The sequence below is a fragment of the Cervus elaphus genome, chromosome X (assembly GCF_910594005.1).
Source record: "Cervus elaphus chromosome X, mCerEla1.1, whole genome shotgun sequence".
Lineage (NCBI taxonomy): Eukaryota > Metazoa > Chordata > Mammalia > Artiodactyla > Cervidae > Cervus > Cervus elaphus.
Genome location: NC_057848.1, coordinates 107,364,144 through 107,390,016, shown reverse-complemented (window position 1 = coordinate 107,390,016; position 25,873 = coordinate 107,364,144). Strand labels below are relative to the sequence as shown.

The 25,873-nt window shown below is 37.8% G+C and overlaps 1 protein-coding gene and 1 long non-coding RNA gene across 2 annotated transcripts in view; both read right to left on the bottom strand.

The window, feature by feature from the left end:
• Positions 1-25,873, bottom strand: part of ABCB7 (ATP binding cassette subfamily B member 7) — a 133,793-nt gene that overhangs the window by 90,164 nt on the left and 17,756 nt on the right. The window lies entirely within an intron of this gene.
• LOC122689432 lies at positions 3,096-25,835 on the bottom strand. The gene is made up of 3 exons (XR_006339815.1): positions 25,739-25,835; positions 11,699-11,706; positions 3,096-3,130 (listed from the first exon to the last, which is right to left on the bottom strand). It is a non-coding gene; the product is annotated as an uncharacterized LOC122689432 (long non-coding RNA).

The window sequence follows — 25,873 nt, the reverse complement described above, 5'->3', positions numbered from 1 at the left end:
AACTGAAAACAAGAGCACTGAAATATATTAAGGCAAAAACAAACAGAACTAGGAGAAAGAAACAGTGATACAATAATAGCTGTATCACCCAGATATACTTTACAAGTACACACAGAACACTTTCTAGGATAAATCATACATTAGGCCACAAAATTAACATTAGCAAATGTTAAGAACACTGAAATCATATCAAGTATCTTCTCATACAACAATGGTATAACACTAGAAATTAATAACAAGAAGACAACTGGAAAACTCAAAAATACATATAAACTAAAATATTCCTAAACAACCAATGGATGAAAAGAAAAATATTAAAAGCAAAATTAGAAAATACCACAGTCAAGTTGGCAGAATAGGAGGATGCAGAATTCATCTCTTCTCACAAGCACATAAAGAATATGTCTACAAACAAACCCATTCTCAGAAAGCACCTGCTTAATATTAGTGTAAGACACACTTAAAAAGACAAGAAAAATCTCTTTGCAACCAGGTAGTATGAAAAAAAGAAAAAATTATTCAAAGAAGAAACCGGTATCCCTGAAAGAAGCTGATTTTGTTGGTACTGCTTCATTTTTTAATTAAAAATTTTTCTTCCATTTTGACTTTATTTTTCTGTTGTTTAGTGTTTTTACTGTTTCTGTTTTTCATTTTTGTTTGTTTTATATATTTTCTTTGTGTTTCTCCTTAGTCTGCTTTATGTTTTTGTTTTTTCATGCATTGTTTTTCTCAGTTTATTCCTTATTTTATTTTAATTTTTGAGTCCTTTCATTTGTTTGTTATTTTCTTTCCTTTCTGTCTGCTTCTTTGTTCCTCTTTGGTTTTGTTTTTATCATTTTGTTTGTGTGTGTACTGTTGTTTTTCTTCTTGCTACTTGCCATGGGTTTTGTTTGTGTTACATTTTCCTTTTCTTTCTTTTTTCCTGTGGTCACAATGCACTTCTGCACTCTTAGTTCCCTGGCCAGGCATGGGGCCTGGTCCTCTGGTGGAGGGCTGCCAAGTCCAGGACACTGTACCACCAAACGATTTCGAGACCCAGGAAATATTAATTAGTGATGGAAGTGTCCATCTCAACACAAAGATTCAGTTCTACCAAAGACCCTGCATATTCTAGCACTGCACACCTCATTCAAAACAAACACTCATCAGCAGACAGGTTGCCTGAAGTCACACTAAGATCACAGACACCTGAAAACACACCACCTGATACAACCATAAGGATATCCCCATAAGGATAACAGCTGATCTTTCAGTAGAAACTCTTCAGACTAGAAGGGAATGGCAGGACGTACTTAGAAAGTGAGGGAAGAGAAAAACCTACAACCCAGATCACTATACCCAGCAAGGATGGCATTCAAATATGAAGGAGAAATCAAAAGTTTTACAGACACGCAAAAGCTGAGAGAATTCAGCACCACCAAACCAGCACTTCAACCAATGCTAAACGATCTTCTCTAGACAGCAAACACAGAAAAGGTTTATTAACTCAAACCCAAAACAACAAAGTAAATGGCAATGGGGTCATATTTATCAATAATTATCTTAAATGTAAATAGGTTGAATGTCCCAACCAAAAGACAAAGAATGGCTGAATGGATACAAAAGCAAGACCCCTACATATGCTGTCTACAAGAGAACCACCTTAAACCAAAGGACACATACAGACTGAAAGTGAAGGGCTGGAAAAAGATATTTTATGCAAATGGAGATAAAAAAAGAAAGCAGGATGAGCAATACTCATCAGATAAAATAGACTGAAATAAAGGCCATGAAAAGAGACAAAGAAGGACACTACATAATGATCAAAGGATCAATCCAAAAAGAAGATATAACAATTATAAATACATATGCACCCAACATAGGAGCACAGCAATATGTCAGGCAAATGCTAACACGTATTAAATGAGAAATTAACAGTAACACAGTAAAAGTGGGAGACTTTAATACCATACTCACACCTATGGATAGGTCAACCAAACAGAAAATTAGTAAGGAAACACAAACTTTAAATGATACAATGGACCAGTTAGACCTAATTGATATCTATAGGACATTTCACCCCAAAACAATTACTATACTAAATTTGAAGTATATAAAATTAACACACAGAAATCCCTTGCATTCCTAAACACTAACAGTGAGAAAACAGAAAGAAAAAATAAGAAAACAATCACATTCATCATTGTGACAAAAAGAATACAATACTTAGGAGTAAATTGACCTAAAGGAACAAAAGACCTATATATAGAAAACTATAAAACACTAATAAAAAAAATCAAAGATAACACAAATAGATGGAGAAATGTACCATGTTCATGGATCACAAGAATCAATATAGTAAAAATGACTATACTACCCAAAGCAGTCTATAGATTCAATGCAATCCCTATCAAGCTACAACGGTATTTTTCACTGAACTAGAACAAATAATTTCACAATTTGTATGGAAATAAAAATAACCTCGAATAGCCAAAGCAATCTTGAGAAAGAAGAATGGAACTGGAGGAATCAGCCTGCCTGACTTCAGACTATATTACAAAGCTACAGTCATTAAGACAGTATGGTACTGGCACAAAGACAGAAATATAGATCAATGGAACAAAATAGAAAGGCCAGAGATAAATCCACGCACCTATGGATACCTTATCTTTGACAAAGGAGGTAAAAATACACAATGGAGAAAAGACAATCTCTTTAACAAGTGGTGCTGGGAAAACTGGTCAACCACTTGTAAAAGAATGAAACTATAACACTTTCTAACATTATACACAAAACTAAAATGGATTAAAGGTCTAAATGTAAGACCAAAAACTATAAAATTGCTAGAGGAAAACATAGGTAGAACCCTCTGTGACATAAAGATACAGCAAGATCCTCTATGACCCACCTCTCAGAGTAATGGAAATAAAAACAAAAATAAACAAATGGGAACAAATTAAACTTAAAAGATTTTTCCCAATGAAGGAAACTATAAGCAAGGTGAAAAGACAGCCTTCAGAGTGGGAAAAAATAATAGCAAATGAAGCAACTGACCAAGAATTAATCTCAAAAATATACAAACAGGTCATGCAGCTCAATACCAAAAAAAAATTAATAAATAAACAACCCAATCAAAAAATGGGCCAAAGAACTAAACAGACATTTCTCCAGGGAGGACAGACAGATGGATAACAAACACATGAAAAAATATTCAACATCATTTATTATCAGAGAGATACAAATCAAAACCACAATGAAGTACCATCTCATGCCGGTCAGAATGGCTGCTATCAAAAAGTCTACAAACAATAAATGTTGGAGAGGGTGTGGAAAAAAGGGAATCCTCTTACACTATTGGTGGAGAACAGTGTGGAGATTCATTAAAAAACTGAAAATAAAACTGCCATAAAACCCAGCAATCCCACTTCTGCGCATACAAACTGAGGAAACCAGAAATGAAAAAGACATATGTACCCCAATGTTCATCACAGCACTGTTCACAATAGCTAGGATATGGAAGCAACCTAGATGTCCATTGGCAGACGAATGGATAAGAAAAGTTGTGGTACATATACACAATGGAATATTACTCAGCTATTAAAAAGAATGCATTTGAATCAGTTCGAATGAGGTGGATGAAACTGGAGCCTATTATATAGAGTGAAGTAAGTCAGAAAGAAAAACACCAATACAGTATATTAACACATATATACGGAATGGATAAAGATGGTAACAACGACCATATATGTGAGACAGCAAAAGAGACACAGAGATGAAGAACAGACTTTGGAATCTGTGGGAGAAGGCGAGGATGGGATGATTTGAAAGAATAGCACTGAAACATGTATATTTCCATATATGAAATAGATCATCAGTCCAAATTCGATGCATGAAACAGGGCACTCAAAGCCCATGCACTGGGACAACCCAGAGGGATGGGATGGGGAGGGAGCTGGGAGGGGATTTGGGGATGAGGGGACACATGTACACCACTGACTGATTCACATTAATGTATGACAAAAACCACCACAATATTGTAAAATAATTGGCTTCCAATTAAAAAATAACTCAACATTCAGAAAACTAAGATAATGGCATCCAGTCCCATCAGTTCATGGCAAATAGATGGGGAAACAATGGAAACAGTGACAGACTTTATTTTTGGGGGCCCCAAAGTCACTGCAGATGGTGACTGCAGCCATGAAATTAAAAGACGCTTGCTCCTTGGAAGAAAAGCTATGACTAACGTAAACAGCATATTAGAAAGCAGAGATATTACTTTGCCAACAAAGGTCCATCCAGTCAAGGCTATAGGTTTTCCAATACTCATGTATGGATGTGAGAATTGGACTATTAAAAAAGCTGAATGCCAAAGAAGTGATGCTTTTGAACTGTGGTGTTGAAGACTCGAGAGTCCCTTGGACTGCAAGGAGATCCAACCAGTGCATCCTAAAGGAAATCAGTCCTGAATATTCACTGGAAGGACTGAAGCTGAAACTCCAATACTTTGGCCACCTGATGCAAAGAAATGACTCACTGGAAAAGACCTTGATGCTGGGAAAGATTGAAGGCAGGAGGAGAAGGGGATGACAGAGGATGAGATGGTTTGATGGTATCACCAAGTCAATGGACATGAGTTTGAGTAAGCTCTGGGATATGGTGATGGACAGGAAACCCTGGTGTGCTACAGTCCATGGGTTGGACATGACTGAGCGACTGAACTGGACTGAACCCTGATGGCTTAGTGGTTAAGAATATGCCTCCAAATGCAGGAGTCAGGTTAGATCCCTGATCTGAGAGTTGGACATGACTGAGTGACTGAATTTAACTGAACTGACTGAAGGAGAGATACACAGAGACACACATTACTCAAATTAACAAAAACTAAACACAAACAAAAATGATAAAAGCAGCAAGGAAAAAGCAACAAGTTAACATATAATGATACCCACATAAGATCATCACTGGATTTTTCAGCAGAAACCCTGCAGGCCAGAAAGAAGTGGCAGGACATATTTGAAGTGATGAAATGGAAAAACGTAAAACCAAGAATACTCTACCCAGCAAGGATCTCATTCAGATTCAAAGGAGACATCAAAAGCCTTCAGTTCAGTTAAGTTCAGTTCAGTCGCTCAGTCGTGTCCAACTCTTTGCAACCCCATGAATCGCAGCACACCAGGCCTCCCTGTCCATTACCAATTCCCGCATTTTACTCAAACTCATGTCCATCGAGTCAGTGATGCCATCCAGCCATCTCATCCTCTGTCATCCCCTTCTCCTCCTGCCCCCAATCCCTCCCAGCATCAGGGTCTTTTCCAATGAGTCAACTCTTTGCATCAGGTGGCCAAAGTACTGGAGTTTCAGCTTCAGCATCAGTCCTTCAAATGAACACCCAGGACTGATCTCCTTTAGGATGGATTGGTTGGATCTCCTTGCAGTCCAAGGGACTCTCAAGAGTCTTCTCCAAAACCACAGCTCAAAAGCATCCATTTTTCGGCACTCAGCTTTCTTCACAGTCCAACTCTCACATCCATACATGACCACTGGAAAAACCATAGCCTTGACTAGATGGACCTTTCTTGGCAAAGTAATGTCTTTGCTTTTTAATATGCTATCTAGGTTGGTCATAACTTTCCTTCCAAGGAGTAAGCATCTTTTAATTTCATGGCTGCAATCACCATCTGCCTTACAGACAAGCAACAGCGAAGAAGAATCAGGACCACCACACCAACTTCAAAACAAATGATAATGCAACTTCTCAAGGCAGGAAACAGAAGAGAAAAACAAAACAAAACAAAAACAATTAAGAAAATTGTAATAGGAAAATCCTTCAAGCTATATTTCGGCAATACGTGAACCAAGAACTTACACATGTACAAGCTGGGTTTTGAAGAAACAGAGGAACCAGAGACCACACTGCCAACATTCGCTGGATAATGAAGACAACAAAGGATTTGCAGAAAAACATCTACTTCTGCTTCATTGACTATGTTAAAGCCTTTTACTGTGTGGATCACAAGAAACTGGGGAACATTCATAACGAGATGGGAGTATCCAGAACATGTTACCAGTCCCTGAGTAACATGTATAGGGGTCAAGAAGCAACAGTTAGAAACGAGCTTAGAAAAACTGACTTGTTCAAAATTGGGAAATGAGTACAACAATGCTGTATATTGTCACCTTGCTTATTTAATTTATATGCAGAGTGCATGCTAAGTTGCTTCAGTCATGTCCAATTCTTTACAACCCTATGGACTCTAGGCTACCAGGCTCCTCTGTCCATGGGGATTCTCCAGGCAAGAATACTGGAGTGGGTTGCCATGCCCTATTTCAGGGGATCTTCCTGACCCAGGGATCAAATCCATGTCTCCTATATCTCCCGTATTTGCAGGCAGATTCTTTACAACTAGCACCACCTGGGAATCCCTATATGCAGAGTACATTATTTGAGATGCAAGACTGGATGAATCACAAGCTGGAATCAAGATTGCCAGAAGTCTCAACAGATGAGACTACTCTAATGGTAGAATGTGAAGAGAAACTAAAGAGCCTCTTGATGAGGGTAAAAAGGAGATTGAAAAACCTGGCTTGAAACTCAACATTCAAAAAACTAAGATCATGGCATCCTGTCCCATCACTTCATGGCCAAAAAACGGGGAAAAGTGAAGCAGTGACAGATTTTATTTTTCTTGGGCTCCAGAATCAGTATGGACAGTGACTACAGGCATGAAATTAAAAGACACTTGCTCCTTGGAACAAAAGCTATGACAAACCTAGACAGTGTGTTAAAAAAGTAGAGATGCTTTGCTGGTAAGGGTCCATATAGTCAAAGCTATGGTTTTTCCAGTAATCACGTAGAGATGTGACAGTTGGACTATAAAGAAGGGTGAATGCCAAAGAACTGATGCTTTCAAATTGTGCTTGAGAGTCCCTTGGACTGCAAGGAGATTAAATCAGTCAACCCTAAAGTATATCAACCCTGAATATTCATTGGAAGGTCTGTTGCTGAAGCTGAAGCTCTAATACTTTGGCCACCTGATGCAAAATGTCAGCTCACTGGGAGAGACTCTGATGCTTGGAAAGACTAAAGGCAACGGAGAAGAGGGCAACAGAGAATGAGATGGTTAGATAGCATCACCAACTCAACAGATAAGAATTTTAGCAAACTCTGAGATAATGGAAGACTGAGGATCCTGACATGCTATAGTCCATGAGGTCTTGAACTGTTTGACACAACTTAGAAAGTGAACAACAACAACAGGAACATACATTATCATCAATCATCTTAAATGTAAATGGATTATATGTTCTAACAGAAAGACACAGACTGGCTGAATGCTCACACACACACACAAAAACTGTTTACACACTGTCTACAAGAGACCCACTTCAGACATAGGGACACATACAGATGGAGAGTAAGGGTATAGAAAAAAGATCCTTTCATGCAAATGAAAATCAAAAGAAAGCTGGTGTAGCAATTTGCATATCAGATAAAATAGACTTTAAAATGAAGATTATGACAAGAGACAAGGAAGGACACTACATAATGATCAAGGTACCACTCCAAGAAGAAACAGAACAAATTTAAATATTTATGCACCCACAATAGAAGTATATCAATATGTAAGGCAAATACTAACAGCCAGAAAAGAGGAAATCTACAGTAATACAGTAATAGTGGAGGACATAAACACTCCACTTATACCAACGGATAGATTAGACAGAAAATTAAGGAAACACAAGTGGTAAATGACAGAACAGGTAGACTTAACTGATATTTATAGGACATTCTATGCAAAAACAGCAAAATAAACTTTCTTTTCAACTTCACAGGAAATATTCTCCAGGATAGATCACATCTTAGGACACAAATCCAGCCTCCATAAATTTAAGAAAATTAAAATCATATTAAACAGTTTCTGACCACATCACTGTAAAATTAGAATTTACAAGAAAAAAAACTTTAAAAAATGCAGACATATAGAGGCCAAACAGTATGACACTAAATAACCAAAAGGTCACTGAAGAAACCAAAGAAGAAATCAAAAAATACCTAGAAACAAAAGGTCATTGTTGACGCTGCAAAATCTATGCAATACAGCAAAAGCACTTTTAAGAGGTACATTTATAACAATACAATACTACCTCAAGAAACAAGAAAAATCTCAAACTAACTTCATACCTAAAGCAAACTAGAGAAAGAAGAACAAAAAAAAAAAAAAAAGTTAGCAGAAGAAATAAAGACCAGAGCAGAAATAAATGAAATAGAAATAAAACAATAACAAAAGATCAATGAAACTAAAAGTTAGTTCTTTGAGGAGATGAACAAAATTCATAAGTCTTTAATCAGACTCATCAAGAAAAGGAAAAGAGAGGAGACGTGAATCAATAAAATAAGAAATGAAAAAGAAGTGAAAAAGAGACTACTACAAGCAGCTATATGTCAATAAAACAGACAACCTGGAAGAAATGGACAAATTCTTAGAAAAGTACAACCTTCCAAGACTGAACCAGGAAGAAAAAAAATTATGAACAGACCAACCACAAGCACTGAAATTGAAACTGTGATTAAAATCTTCCAACCAACACAAGTTCATGACCAGATGGCATCACTGGTGAATTCTCTCAAGTATTCAGAGAAGAGTTAACACCTACTCTTCTCAAACTCTTCCAAAAAATTGCAGGAGATGGAACACTCCCAAATTCATTCAATGAAGCCACCATCACCCTGATGCCAAAACCTGACACACATCACAAAAAAGACTACAGAACAGTATCACTGATGAACATCAATGCAAAAAAAAAGCCTCAACAAAATACTAGCAAAACCGAATCCAACAACACATACACCCTTATGAAGTGGGGTTTATCCCAGGGATGCAAGGATTCTTCAATATATGCAAATTAATCAATGTGATACACTATATTAACAAATTAAAGAAAAACCATATGATCATCTCAATAGATGCAGAAAAAACTGACAAAATTCAACCCCTATTTATGATAAAAACATGCCAGAAAGTGGGCATAGAGGGACCTGACCTCAACACAATAAAAGTCATATATAACAAACTCACAGAAAACATCATTATCAATGGTCAAAAACTGAAAGCATTCTGTCTAAGATCAAAACAAGACAAGGGTGCCCATTCTCACCACCATTATTCAACGTAGTTTCGGAAGTCCTAACCACAGCAATCAGAGAAGAAAAAGAAATAAAACGAATCCAGAATGGGAAAGAAGTAGTAAAACTCTCACTGTTTGCAGATGACATGATTCTCTACGAATCAAAATCCTAAAGATCCCATCAGAAAACTACTAGAGCTAATCAATGAATTTAGCAAAGCTGAAGGATACAAAATTAATACATATAAATACCTTGCGTTCCTGTACACTAACAATGAATGTTTAGAAAGAGAAATTAAGGAAAACAATCCTATTTACCACTGCAACAACAACAAAAATACCTAAAAATTAACCTTCCTAAGAAAGCAAAAGACCTGTAAGCAGAAAAATTAAGATACTGATGTAGGAAGGCAAAGACGATACAAACAGATGGAGAGATATACCATGTTCTTGAATTGGAAGAATCAATATGGTGAAAATGACTATATTACTCTAAGCAATCTACAGATTCAATGCAATTTCTATCAAATTACCAATAGCATTTTTCACAGAATTAGAACAAAAAAATTTATAATTTGTATGGAAACACAAAAGACCCAAAATAGCCAAAGCAATCCTGAGAAAGAAAAATGAGACTGGAGGAATCAACTTTTCTGACTTCAGACTATATATATGACAAAGCCATAGGCATCAAAACGGTATGGTACTGACACAAAGAGAAATATAGATTAATGGAACAGAATGGAAAGTCCAGAGATAAACTGACACACCTAGGTCACCTAATCTATGGCAAAGGTGGCAAGAATATAAAATGGAGAAAGACAGTCTCTTCAACAAGTGGTGCTGGGAAAACTCAACAGCTACATGTAAAAGAATGGAATTAGAACACTCCCTAACACCATACACAAAAATGAACTCAAAAGGGATTAAAGACCTAAATGTAATGCCAGACACTATAAAACTCTTAGAGGAAAACATAGGCAAAAGGCTCTCTGACATAAATCGCAGCAAGATCTTTTTCGACCCACCTCCTAGAGTAATGAACATAAAAACAAAAACAAATAAATGGGACCTAATTAAACTTAAAAGCTTTTGTACAGCCAAGGAAACCACAAAGAAGAATGAAAAGGCAACCCTCAAAATGAGAGAAAATATCTGCAAATGAAGCAACTGACAAAGGATTAACCTCCAAAATATATAAACAGGTCACACAACTCAATATCAAAAAAAGAAACAGCCCAATCAAAAAATGGGCCCAAGACCTATACAGACACTTCTCCAAAGAAGACATACGGATGGCCAACCAACACATGAAAAGATGCTCAACATCACTAATTATCAGAGAAAAATGAATCAAAGCTACAATGAATTATCATCTCATGCTGGTCTGAATGGCCCTCATCAAACAATAAAAATTGGAGAGGGTGTAGAGAAAAGAGAACCCTCTTATGCTGCTGATGGGAATGTAAATTGATACAGCCACTATGGAGAACCTTATGCAGAACACTAGGGAGAATAGTATGGATAGAACTACCATATGATCCAATAATCCCACTATTGGACATATACTGGAGAAAATCATAATTCAAAAAGATACATGCATCCCAACGTTCACTGCAGCGCTATTTACAATAGCCAGGACTTGGAAGCAATTTGAATGTCCATCAACAAGAGGAACAGGATAAAGAACATGTGGTACATATACAATGGAATATCATTCAGCCATAAAAAGGAATGAAACTGTGTCATCTGCAGAGATGTGGATGGACCTAGACACTGTCATACAAAGTGAAGCAAGTCAGAAAAAGAAAAATATCATAGATTAACGCATGTTGTACATAGAAAGATGGTACAGATGATCTTATTTGCAAAGGAGAACTAGGGACACAGACATAGAGAACAAACACACAAATACCAAGGGCAAACGGGGATGGGAGAGGGCAAAAGTCAGGTGAATTGGAAGACTGGGATTGACATACCTACAGTACACTGCATAAAACAGATAGCTAATGAGAACCTACTGTATGGCACAGGGAACTCTACTTGATGCTCTATGGTGATCTAAACGGGAAGGAAATCCAAAAAAGAAGGGAGATATGTATATGTATGACTGATTTACTTTGCTGTACAGCAGAAACTAACACAGCAGCACGAAGCAAATGTACCTCAATTTTAAAAATTAAAAAATACTTTGAGACAAAAGTGAAAACACAACATACTAAAACTTATGGGCTGCAGTGAAAGTAATTCTAAGGCAAGTTTACAGTAATACACATTGGGGAAAAAGAAACAACTGAAATAATCAACCTAATGTACACCTCAAGGAACTAAAAAAATCAGAAACTAAGACCAAACTTAGCAGAAAGAAGGAAACAATACAAATTAGAAAAAAAATGAATAGAGAAGAGAGAACAAGGAAAGATTAACAAAATTAAAAATTGGTTCTTTGAAGACAAAACAAAATTGATAAACCTTCAGCTAAACTAGCCAAGAAAAAGAAACACCAAATAAAACCAGAAATGAAGAGACATTATCACTGATACCACAAAAATACAAAAGATCATAAGAGTTATATGCCAACCAATCCAACTGGACGACCTAGAAAAATGGATAAACTCCCAGAAACATTAAATCTACCAAGACTCATCAGGAAGAAACAAAAAATAGAGCATAGTGACTTGAAATAATAATATTGTATTTTACAATATTAACTTAAACAACAAGGGTCTGAACTGTGAGGGTACACTTACACAATCTGTGGTTGGCTGAATCCACAGATGCCAAACCATGGATATGGAGGAAATGCCTATACAGAAAACCTACTGTATGTTACATGCAGATTTTGAACTGTGCAGATGGTTGGTTCCTCCAGCCCCTACATTGTTCAAGGGTCAAGTGTATATTTGAAAGTTGCTAAGAGAGTAAATTTGAAAGTGTTTATCACAAGAAAAAAAACACTAACTATGTGAGGTGATGGATGTTAACTAATTGTGCTAATCATTTCACAATATATACATATTTCAAATAATTGTTTTATATCTTAAATTAATACTGCTATATGCCAATTATATCTCAATAAATCTGAAGAAGAAAAAATTGAAAACAGGAACTCAAACAAGTATAATACATGTACATGCTTGTCTATAACAGCATGATTCACGATAGTCAACAGGTAGAAATGGCCCAAAGGTCCTCGACAGATGAATGGATTAAAATTGTGGTATATGCATGCATATACAAAGAAATAATATTCAGCCACTAAAGGGATGAAATACTGACACATTCTACAACATAGATGAACCTCTGAACTATTATGCTAAGTGAAAGAAGCCAGACACAGAAGGTCACATATTGTATGATCCAATTCGTATGAAATATCTAGAACAGATAAATCAAGAGACAGGATGCAGACTGATGGGGCCTGGGGGGTGGTAGGAATGGGGAAAAGTACTTAACAGATAAGGAGTTTTACTTTGGAGCAACGGAAATGCTTCAGAGTTAAAGGTGATGGCTGTACTACATTGTAAACATATTAAATGTCACTGAATTACTGAATTTAAAATGGTTATTTTCATATTATACAAATTTCACCTAGTAATTTTTAAAAAGTAATCGAATATGGAGTTATATCAAGGGCATTTAATCAGAAGTAACAAATGAAAAGCTAGACATGCATTTCTGAAGATAGTTTATCAAATAAAATAATCACAATTAAATGGTTTTTCCAGTCTTACATGAAATTAATTAGCATTCCTAGTTTTGTTATCAAAACCAGTAAATACATTTATTTGTGGAAACTGGCAGTCCCTAGAACTCAGAACTGATTACTTTTTAAAATACAGTCATCTAGCATCTAGATCTTCATTTCTACATACCATTTTCCAATAAAAGGCACAAGATTCCTGGTAGAAATGGATGATTTCAACACCAGGTCAGGGAAAATATAAGATGAATTTGGACACTGCATGGTGTCAGAAAGTAAGGAAGCAATGAAAAAGGACGGATGTTGGTCCAAAGGACAAACAAGAGCCAATCTAAAGGACCTTCAAGTGGCCCAGAGCTAGGACAACTAGAGCAACAAAATAAAAGTTTAGATTATTAAGTTATAAACCATAGAATATATTTTATTAACATCTGTGAGTTCACCCTGATATAAATAAGTGAATAACTAAATGAGGGAGAAGGGAACAGCTCTTCTTTACAAAAGATGTCCCATTAACAACTGTAAAACGAGGAAACAAAAAAACCAATGTATTTATTAGCTGAACATCACAGTAATAACTGTTGTAGGTATGCTAACAGTAGCTGGTGAAAGTTTAAGGAGAAACATGGTATTTGCATATTCTCAAAGAATCTACCTCAAGATGTTTTTTAATTACAAAGGAGAAAATAGTATTTCTCACTGGAGAAACCCAGTAGACATCACCTTAATCATGCAATGGAGGTTAACATCACTAGTAATAAGACATATCAATACCATGTATCCTCTGATATTCTTGTTGTTGTTCAGTCGCTCAGTTGTGTCTGACTCATCGTGAACCCCATGGACTGCAGCACACCAGGCTTCCCTGTCCTTCACCATCTCCCAGAGCTTGCTCAAACTCATGTCCATTGAGTCAGTGATACAATCCAATCATCTTGCCTTGTCGTCCCCTTCTCCTCCCACCTTCAATCCTTCCCAGCATCAGGGCCTTTTCTAATCAGTAGGCTCTTCACATCAGGTGGCCAAAGTACTGGAGATTTGGCTTCAGCATCAGTCCTTCTAATGAATATTGAGGGTTGATGATCTTTAGGATTGACTGGTTTGATCTCCTTTCAGTCCAAGGGATTCTCAAAAGTCTTCTCAAACACCATGGTACAAAAGCATCAATTCTTCGGCCCTCAGCCTTCTTTATGGTCCAACTCTCACATCCATACATGACTACTGGAAAAACCATAGCTTTGACTAGACAGACATTTGTCAGCAAAGTAATGTCTTGGCTTTTTAATATGCTGCCTAGGCAATTTGTCATGGCTTTTCTTCCAAAGGAGCAAGTGTCTTTTAATTTCATGGCTGCAGTCACCATCTACAGTGATTTGAGAACCCAAGAAAATAAAGTATGTCACTGTTCCCATTGTTTCTCCATCTATTTGCCATGAAGTGATGGGACTGAATGCCATGATCTTCATTTTTTGAATGTTGAGTTTTAAGCCAGCTTTTTAACTCTCCTCTTTCACCTTCAACAAGAAGCTCTTTAGTTCTTCTTTGCTTTCAAACATAAGGGTGGTGTCACCTGCATATCTGAGGTCATTGATATTTCTCCTGGCAACCTTGATTCCAGCTTGTGTTTCATCCAGTCCGATATTTCTCCTGATGTACTTTGCATATAAGTTAAATAAGCAGGGTGACAATATACAGCCTAGATGTACTCCTTTCCCAATTAGGAACCATTCTGTTGTTCCATGTCCAGTTCTAACTGTTGCTTCTTGACCTACATACAGGTTTCTCAGGAGGTAGGTCAGGTGGTCAGGTATTCCCATCTCTTTAAGAATTTTCCATAGTTTGTTATGATCCACACAGTCAAAGGTTTTAGCATAGTCAATGAAGCAGAAATAAATGTTTTTCTGGAACTCTCTTGCTTTTTCTATGATCTAACAGATGTTGGCAATTTGATCTCTGGTTCCTCTGCCTTTTCTAAATCCAGCTTGAACATCTGGAGGTTCTCAGTTCATGTACTGTTGAAGCCTAGCTTTGAGAATTTTGAGCATTACTTTGCTAGCATGTGAAATGAATGCAATTGTGGGGTAGTTTGAACATTCTTTGGCATTGCCCTTCTTTGGGACTGGAATGAAAACTGACCTGATATGATGCAGTGAAAAGGACATAGCATAATGTTATACTGCTTAAGACACTGTAATATGGCTTCTACCACCAGATCACCACAAATACTACATGAGCTACTAATTGTTAAATTCAGCAACATTTTGCATATTCATCTTATATGCCCTCTCTGTCATATAATACTATTGACCATTCCCTCCTTCTGTCTTTTTTTTTTTTTTTTAGAAATTCTTTCATGTAGACCATTTCTTTTTAATTTAAAAAAATTTTTTTTCCATTTATTTTTATTAGTTGGAGGCTAATTACTTTACAATATTGTAGTGGTTTTTGTCATACATTGACATGAATCAGCCATGGATTTACATGTATTCCCCATCCCGATCCCCCCTCCCGCCTCCCTCTCTACCCGATCCCTCTGGGTCTTCCCAGTGCAACAGGCCCGGGCACTTGTCTCATGCATCCAGCCCGGGCTGGTGATCTGTTTCACCCTAGATAATATACATGTTTCGATGCTGTTCTCTCAAAACATCCCATCCTCGCCTTCTCCCACAGAGTCCAAAAGTCTGTTCTGTACATCTGTGTCTCTTTTTCTGTTTTGCATATAGGGTTATCGTTACCATCTTTCTAAATTCCATATATATGTGTTAGTATACTGTATTGGTCTTTATCTTTCTGGCTTACTTCATTCTGTATAATAGGTATAATGTAGACCATTTTAAAAATCTTTATTGAATTTGTTACAATATTGCTTCTGTTGATTATGTCCTGTTTTTTTGGCCGCTAGGCATGTGGTTTCTTAGCTCCCCAACCAGGGATCCAACATACAACCCTTTGCAGTGGAAGGCAAATTCTTAACCACTGGACTGCCAGGGAAGTCCCCCCTCCTTTCTATTGATAAAACCCTCTCATTTCTTGCCTTCTAGCATACCAATCTATCCCTATTCCTTTAACATCTCTGGCCAATGCATATTCTCCCTTTTGGACTATTCTTTCATTTAAATTTTGACAGTCTCATGAGTGTCTTCCTTAACCCTCTATTTTTTTCTCCTTCTACATAATCTGCAGAAGTTATCCACGGCCACTATAAAAAAATTACCTCCATGATGATGCTCAAACTTTACTGCAAGTCTAAATCTCTTTCTAGAGTACCTACCCCATATATACAACTGTTTGTTAGACATTTTCATCATGATGCCTCATAGATAGCTTCAACTCCACATACTCCAAGCTGAAATCACCATTTTCTCCAACTTCTCAAATTTGCTCCTCCACATCTTAGTTAATAGCATCACTCTCCATCTCGCTGCCTAAGCCAGATACCCAGGAAGTATACTCTTTTATTTTTTTCTTTACTCTCTGTATTGAATCACACAGTAACTCCTGCCCATTTTACCTCCTAAATAACTCTATAAACACTGTCATAATCTCCCTTGAGATTCTCATCCCTTCTCTCCAATATTACCATTAAATTCTCTGAAGTTCCATCAAGTCAAGTGTCTCCCTACCTTCAATCTCGTCCATTTTCAATCCACACTCCAAGCTACAGCTTTTACAAAGAAGACATGTCGTTTAGTATCTTTTGCCCTAAAATACCCTCTTCTCCTTTATCAACCAGACAGTATCTACCTACACAGCCTTTAATACTCATTCATAATTCTTTATTTAGAAAGTTTTCCCTGACTTCTCTAGACTGAGAGTGGTTCCCGTCAAAAACCCTACACATACCTCTACTAAAGCACTTAACATGCTTTATTTTGAACAGCTGGTTACCTGTTTTCTCCTCTAAATTGTGATTTCCTGGAGGGCAAAGGCTATGCCTTGTTCATAGTTGTAGCTTCAGTACCTAGTACAATGTCTGACAAATGGCAGGTAACTAGTAAATGTTTGTTAAGACTGGCTGAAGATGGTATAATGTTCTTTTTGTAAATGTAAAGCTGTAATAGGCAGTAGTAAACTCTAGAACATTAGTATGATTTTGCTACTTTTGTATGTATGACAATATTCTAAGCTAGTAACACTAACATATAAGAATTCATTTAAAAGTTTTACAGTAGGCTTATTTAAATAGATTTACTCAAGTTATTCATTAAAGCAATAGATTATAGTTACACAAAAGGTCCTAAATTAGAAGTAAAATTTATCAGTTTGAATTGTGGAAAACAGAGCTAGCAAGATGAAGGGGAAAGAGACGAGTGAAAGGACTTGGGTTGTAGTGTCACTAATTAGCTGGACTGCTTAAGCAGCATTCAAAACAGAAACAATGATAGTAGCCTAACCACACGAGCTGTATAGGCAGTCCTCATAAAATCCATTGCCAAAAATCATGTTTTATTACAGAACCATAAGCCAAAATTGCAACAGCAAAATTTAAAGCACTTTACAATTCACAAACTGCTTTCATATCTATCGTTTCACTTAATTCTCCCCAGAATAGTGGGTAATAGGTAAGTTTTATTCAAATGTCTATTATATAGCCTAAAAACATTGAGACTAAGGTAAAGTAGCTAAGACAAAGTAACACTCTCATGCTTCAAAATCTTTCATAATCCTTCAAAACCTTTCAAAATCATTTCATGATATTAGACTGCTTGGTGACAAATCCTGACAACTCTTCCTCATGATAGGCAGTGCAGGCCCTTATCATTTCTCTTCTATATTACTTCAATATCCTCCTAACTGATGTCCCTATCTCCAATCCCTGTCTATTTCCAATCTAGCCTTCAAACTCCAGGCAGAATCATATTCCTAAAACAAATTTGATAATATCATTCCTACTTCAAATTATTTTCTAGGCCAGCCATGTCCAGCAGAACTTTCTGTGATTATGAAAATGTTCTGTTATCTGTGTGGTTAAACAGCCACCCGGACACATGTGGCTATTGAACACTTAAGATATGTCTTGTGTGACTAAGCTACTAAGTTTTAAATTTTATTTAATTTTAATTGAAATTTAAATAGCCACATGTGGCTAATGTCTACTGTATTGAAAGTACAGCTCTAAGCAAATAGGAAGCCCCCTTTTTTTTTCTGATCCTGGTGAAGACTGATGAATAAATAAATAGGTTATACCAAAGTGTTAGATAGCTGCCTTTTTTCTTCTTTTTTTTTTTGTTTTTTTAAACTTTCAGTAGCTGGTATGTACTATTTTGGTAATTTTTTTGTAAATACAAGAACTTGATTTTGAAAAAAGAAGCATGAGTATAGATCATTACTGAAGTGAAGAGAAGTGAATTTGCTCAGTCGTGTCCGACTCTGTGATACCATGGACTGTAGCCTTCCATGCTCCTCCATCCATGGGATTTTCCAGGCAGGAGTACTAGAGTGGGTTGCCATTTCCTTCTCCAGAGGATCTCCCCAAGCCACGGATCGAACCTGAGTCTCCCACATTGTAGGTAGATGCTTTACCGTCTGAGCTACCAAGGAAGTTATAGATCTTTATTAGCGAGCATAAAATATGTAGAATACCTATGTTACACAAATTGAAGAAAGTGCTGAAATGAAGAGGAAATACAGGGAAACAATATTCAATAAACCCACAATTGCCTAGTAAAGTGATAACCAAAACTGGCTAAATCTAAAAGTTGCAGAATATTTCCAGGAAAGCTTCTTAAACTTGTTAAAGACTGTTTTACATGTTAAATATTAATCATTAAGTCATATGCAAGAATGCTAAAATGCATTACTAGTAGACAAAACAGAGTTCATATGAAGATATTAATACAACCTATTCAAGAAGATCAGAGCACCAATTGAAAAATTTAAATATGAAAATTTTTTCATTATAAAAACAAGTTTACTAAATGCCAAACTAGAATAACAAGTGAAAGTTCCTTTTTACTGTCCTTTGGCCTCCCAATCCTCTCCTCTCCAGAAGCATGTTTGCAGTATACTATTCCAGCTTTTTATGTATTTACATACACACATACTATCATGGACTGAATTGTGTCTCCTCCAAATTCCTGTTTAAGTCCTAACTCCCAGTGTCTCTAATGTGACTGTATATGGAGATAGGACCTTTAAAGAGGTTAATTAAGATTAAACAAGGTCATTAGGGTGGACCCTAATAAATGACTGGTATACTTAATGAGAAGAGATAAGACACAGACATGCACAGAGAAAAGACCTTGTGAGGACACAGAAGACAGACATCTCACAAGCCAAGGAGAAACGTCTCAGAAGAAATCAACCCCGCCAACACCTTATCTCAGACTTCTAGCCTCCAGAACTGTGAGAAAATAAATTTCTATTGTTTAAGCCACCTAGTCTATGGTACTTTTGAGGCAGGAGGCACATGGATCCCCCTAGGATAAAGCAACTGGAGATTCATTCCCTATGGATCAAAACTCCAAGACAAGAATTGCAGGACAATTAAGGGAGAAGGCTGGGCCCTGCCCAGACCACATATTTCTCATTCTCAAAGTCAGGAGACCTCCCCAACCACACACGCACAGAAAAGTTCCTTGGAGGCCAAAGGGGAGTTATGTCAAGGGATGTTCCCTACCCATACACCTTTTTGGCAAAATCCCTCTTGACTAGGAGATGTGTGCCACACGTGGGAGGATCCTGAGATTTACCACATATGGACTGTGAACCAGGCAAATCAAAATGATTGGCCAAAGGAAATCTGGAAAAAATACCCCATAAAAGTAATTCAAACTGCCATCAGGGCATGACTCAGGGACTCCCCCTCTGAGTCTGCCCATGTGCCTATCCACACAGATTGTACTCTTTTTCCTCATAATAAATACTTAACTTGCTTCACTGCTTTCCATCTTTGTGGGAACTATTTTCTGCAAAATCGAAGATCCAGGGCCCTTGTCACTGACCTCCAGTCTTCTGGCTAGGATCTGGGGCTTTCACTGCCTTGACCCAGCCCAATCTCTGGCTAGTAACCCAGCCCCGCTCCAAGCCAAGGCAGGCTGAGGCCACCCGAGATCACTTTGTTACAGCAGCCCTAGCAAACACATACGTACAGACAGCTGTTAAGCCACTACAGTTAAAATAGTTGAAGAAAGAGTTCACACTTGGCAGATATTTGTATACTTAAAAATATGAATATATTACAATGACAAGTTACTCAAGATCAGTTAAAAATTTGATAAGTAAACCAAAATAGAAGCTTCAACTTCTCTTTTCTAGTATGCTTTTAATATAAAAGCATGATAATAAAAAAATCTTACACTCTTAGGATATAGTTTCTCTACTCTAACATCTCTTTCACCCCTGGATGTGGTAAAGAAAAATTAGAGAACTAATAAACTAATAAATAGCCTGCAGTTAAAATTGCTACAAGCAATAAAATTTTATACATCTTATCCCTCAAAGAACTCCATCTTGTAAGTCATTTTTTAAAGAAAAAGATGCCTACTAATAAAGTAACTCAAAAATTTAAAAAACACATATGCTTTGGTTATCAAGCAAACACTAACATTTGGTGACACTACCGTACCACAGTACCACCTAGTGACAGAAATGCAATGGACAAACTTAATAGGTTACCCTCAAGTTTAATAATTCCACAATCTGATTATGATTTTGCTGAAATATACACTTTATGTAGAAATGAGCCTTCCTTTCTGATGCATGGTGCTGAAAAATACCCTTTACATAGAAATGAGCCTTCCGTTCCAATGTATAGTACTAAAGCAAACACTATTTATTCCATGTTAGACTTTGTTTTGATTTGGTTATAGGGTTTAATCACTCATTTTATTAGTATTCTCTGTGCTTGCTACATGTGAGACACTATGCCCTGTTCTGTAGAAGATAAAACAAGGTGATTGGAATGTACCTGTCTTTTAGGTGCATAAAACCTTATCTTCTCCACAAGACACACATGATAACTGTATTAGTAGAAAAAAGTGTTATCGGAATTCAGAGAAGGAAGAAATCAATGTCTTACAAGCTTATAAGGAACGGTTCTATTGGCATAAATTGGTCCTTGAGCTAAGATTTGAACAAAAGAAAGGAATTAGAGAGAGGACATTTCAGACAGAGGGTATGATATAAATGAAGGAACAAAAACAAAAAAGCACAAGGTTCAAGGAACAGTGAACAATCCAGGGTGGTTGGAGGGGCAGGGTATTTATAGGGAAATAGTTAATAATATGGCCAGCAAGCTAGTTAGGTGAAAATTCTTTAGGGTCTTGAACAGCAGGCTAAGGTGTAGAGTCCACTGAAGTCCACAAGCAGGGAAGTGATACTTAACAGAGTTAAGTTTCAGAAAGAATAATCTGGATTTTTTTGGGGTGGGATGAGATGAAAGGATGAATGCCTAAAGGTAGTAAGAAAAGTCATGCATAAACCTACACAGACCTAAAACTAGGGCAGAAGTTGAGAGACTGTAAAAGACAGAATAGGCCATTGCTACTACAATGAAGTATTCACCTACCTCACAGGGCTACTGTGAAAATCAAAGGATATAATAAAATATTTGAGAAAAGTTTATTTACTCACTAGTGACAAACCTTCCAATGGTGTGAAGAACAGAAAAGAAGACTTTAGGGAGATTTTAGAAAAAGACGGAGAAAACAAAATGATTAAAAGACCTAATTTTGGTAAAGACTGAGTACTAAGGAAAATAATGCCTATAAGTAAAAAGAAACAGGATTTAAAATTATCTCAGCAATATAAAAATTATGTACATATAAGAACTGGAATTCAACAGGAAAATGGAAAATAAGAAGACTGTGGGTATTTTTCTCATGTTTCTATTAGATGTGATTTTATACAGTTAAAAAGAGAAATATATAAATAAAATTAAAAAGGAAAATTATAAGAATCACATACAGAACAGGCAACTTTGCCTCTATTATATAGTCTATTTTATAACACGGCAAAAACACACTCCACACTCCTTTGAAAAACCAACAACTTTAAGATCACAACACTGAGTATCAGTGTATTACTGTATCTTCCATTTAATAAAAACAGGTTTTTATGCATCTGTGCATTTTTCTAGAGGGGAAGTTCATAGCCTTTATTAGATTCTCAAAGGACCTATTGATCTAAATGAAAGTTTAGAACGACTATTATGAACTTTTATCCCCCCTACTATTAATTACCAATTTAAATCAGCATGTCAATGGTTTAGAGAATGTTATTTATTCAACTATTTCAGGATGAGGGGTCCTCTGAATTCCTCTTCTCAATCCCCAGCGCCACTTATGCAAGTGGCAGAAGACCTTTAGACCTAGAAAGGTTTTAAGACCTTTTTATTTCCACTCCTATCATTCACAGCCCATATTTAAGCTTCATCTTTATTTTATAAAAATTTTTATAGTAATGCTACTATTCTCCACCACTTTCTTAGAACCTTTTCTACCTTCCCAGATGATTTTAGAACCTAGCTTACTTTCCCTCCACTCTAATTCCATCTCCCCAACACTAGAAAATACTACACTCAGCATCAATCTCAGTTCTCCTACTCCTACACTTAGATCAATAAGTAATATCAGAAGAGATAGAATACAGTTTTACCCCATTAAAAATTCATGTGAACTTAAATGTAGCCTATGTTGTTCCTTAAAAACTTTAGAAAGGTGATAACGATAACCCTATATGCAAAACAGAAAAAGAGACACAGAAATACAGAACAGACTTTTGAACTCTGTGGGAGAAGGTGAGGGTGGGATATTTCAAAAGAACAGCATGTATACTATCTATGGTGAAACAGATCACCAGCCCAGGTGGGATGCATGAGACAAGTGCTCCGGCCTGGTGCACTGGGAAGACCCAGAGGAATCGGGTGGAGAGGGAGGTGGGAGGGGGGATCGGGATTGGGAATACATGTAAATCCATGGCTGATTCAAAGAATAAAAAAAATAAAAAAAATAAAAAAAAAAAAAAAAACTACTACCAGTAATAAACTAGCCTCACAAAGTAGAGGTAGTATATATTCAAAGGGGTCAGTCAGTCAGTTCAGTCGCTCATCAGCTCCTTGTGACCAGCAGAAAACCTTTTGTAAAATGAGTGTTTGATTGCATTGAACTCCCTCTTCACCAATATCTTGCATATTGACCTTCCTCCATTGCCTCTTTGGAGCAGTTTCTCAGAGCTATCTGAGGTGCTGTCTCCCAAGCTGTTGTCCTCATTTGTGCATCTTTTTAGTTGACAGTTATGGCGAGAAACCTATATGCAGGTCAGGAAGCAACAGTTAGAACTGGACATGGAACAACAGATTGGTTCCAAATAGGAAAAGGAGTATGTCAAGGCTGTATATTGTCACCCTGCTTATTTAACTTATATGCAGAGTACACCACGAGAAACGCTGGGCTGGAGGAAGCACAAGCTGCAATCAAGATTGCTGGGAGAAATATCAATAACCTCAGATATGCAGATGACACCACCCTTATGGCAGAAAGTGAAGAGGAACTAAAAAGCCTCTTGATGAAAGTGAAAGAGGAGAGTGAAAAAGTTGGCTTAAAGCTCAACATTCAGAAAACTAAGATCATGCCATCAAGTCCCATCACTTCATGGCAAATAGACAGGGAAATACTAGAAACAGTGGAAGACTTTATTTTTCTGTGCTCCAAAATCAGTGCAGATGGTGACTGCAGCCATGAAATTAAAAGATGCTTACTCCTTGGAAGGAAAGTTATGACCAACCTAGATAGCATATTAAAAAGCAAAGACATTACTTTGCCAAGAAAGGTCCATCTAGTCAAGGCTATGGTTTTTCCAGTGGTCATGTATGGATGTGAGAGTTGGACTGTGAAGAAAGCTGAGCGCTGAAGAATTGATGCTTTTGAGCTGTGGTGTTGGAGAACACTCTTGAGAGTCCCTTGTACTGCAAGGAGATCCAACCAGTCCATCCTAAAGGAGATCAGTCCTGGGTGTTCATTGGAAGGACTGATAATGAAGCTGAAACTCCAATACTTTGGCCACCTGATGCGAAGAGCTGACTCACTGGAAAAGACCCTGATGCTGGGAGGGATTGGGGGCAGGAGGAGAAGGGGACGACAGAGGATGAGATGGCTGGATGGCATCACTGACTCGATGGACATGAGTTTGAGTAAACTCCGGGAGTTGGTGATGGACAGGGAGGCCTGGCGTGCTGTGACTCATGGGGTTGCAAAGAGTTGGACACAACTGAGCGACTGAACTGAACTGAACTGATGGCGACTGATGAAGGGAACCAGAATGGACTTTCCTCTTTCACCTGAACTCCAAGAGGAATTAGAACTTTGGTACCAGCAGCAGCCTCTTGCACCCATCTGATGCCCCAGGGAGTGCAGACGAATTTGGTAAGACTCGCCTGGTTCTCAGATCTCCCATATTGGTTGAGATCCTTAATTTTACTTGGTGGTGGAGCAGGTTACCTGTACCCTCCCAGGAAAAAGATACTTACAGGGGAGGGGCAGTTGAAATATACCAGGGCATACCTACTCAAGGTCTACATGCAAAGTGGGGCTCAGAGTGGGGCTCAATTGAAAATACTGAGAAATACCTGTTCAGCTGAAAGATACTTGGTGGGGAGGTTCTGGATGAAAGACACTGGGGGGGGGGTGGTGGGTGCTGGTTGAAAGATACCAAGGTTGCTCAGTTGAAGGAGACTGAATGGTCTGTGCTGAGTAGTTTACACACCAGGTAAGAGGCTAATGTAATGCTTTTCCTCAATTTGGCTGTGTTAATAGAATTTGTCAGGATAAAAGCGAAGAGTGAATTTTATCCACGACAAATTCAACTTAAAATGGGAAATAGATCCTCTCAAATACAGAAACAAGGGGTGTCAGAAAGCAGCCTCTAACACCTCCAGCCAGAGTTAGTGAAGTGAAAGTTGCCCAGTCGTGTCTGACTGTGACCCCATGGACTTAGAACTTGGTTCTAAGTCCACTGAATTCTCCAGGCCAGAATACTGGAGTGGGTAGCTTTTCCCTTCTCCAGGTGATCTTCCTGACCCAGGAATCAAACCAGGGTCTCCTGCCTTCGCAGATTCTTTACCAGCTGAGCTATCAGGGAATCCCAGCATTAGGTACATACAAAACTTATAATTGCAAGTACCTACTTAAATGGGGAAATTATACTAAAGGAAATCTCAACCTAAAATGCCCAAATTGGGATTCTTATGATATTCCAAGGAGAAGGAAACAGCAACCCACTCCAGTGTTCTTGCCTGAAAAATCCCAGGGACAGAGGAGCCTGGTGAGCTGCCGTCTATGGGGTTGCATGGAGTCAGACACAACTGAAGTGACTTAGCAGCAGCAGCAGCAGCATGATATTCCAAAATTGCTATTTTTACAGACACCATTAGAAAAAGCCACACTCTGACTCCTGGCATACTCACAGAACAAAGGATCGTGCCCTAGTGAATACTGAAGCGGGGCAAGCTGGCTGCCATTTATGGCCTCAGAGGCAGAGAGGCAGGTGTACAACAGCCAGAGACAGAAGGCAAGGGGTGGCCGCAACCTTGGCCCCAGAGATAGCATCTGCCACCAAGCTGTGAGCAGATCGCTAGTTGCTACCCATGTCTTCCTGGGATCTTAGACAGCTCAGATCTTCCAGGAGTCAGGAGTGTCACAACCTAAGGCCAGCTCCTCTGAGGAGACACATGGTCCACCTGGGACTATGCCCTTGCAGCTCACCCGGGAGCCCAAGTGGCTTTTCAGTGGGAGGTGCATGCTCACCTTGGGCTGTGGCAATGCCCATGTGCTTCAGCCACTGCAAATGCTCCACACATCTGCCAGTGGTGTTTGCAGTGTCCCTCCCTCTCCAGAGCACAACTGAGAATTAATCTCCAAAATATTCAAGCAGCTCATGTGGCTCAATATCAGTAAAAGAAACAACCCAATCAAAAAGGGGCTACAAGACATTTCACTAAAGACAACATACAGAAGGCTAATAATCACATGAAAAGATGCTCAAAATCACTTACTATTAGAGAAATGCAAATCAAAACTACAATGAGGTATCATCTCACACTGGTAAGAACGGTCATCATCAAAA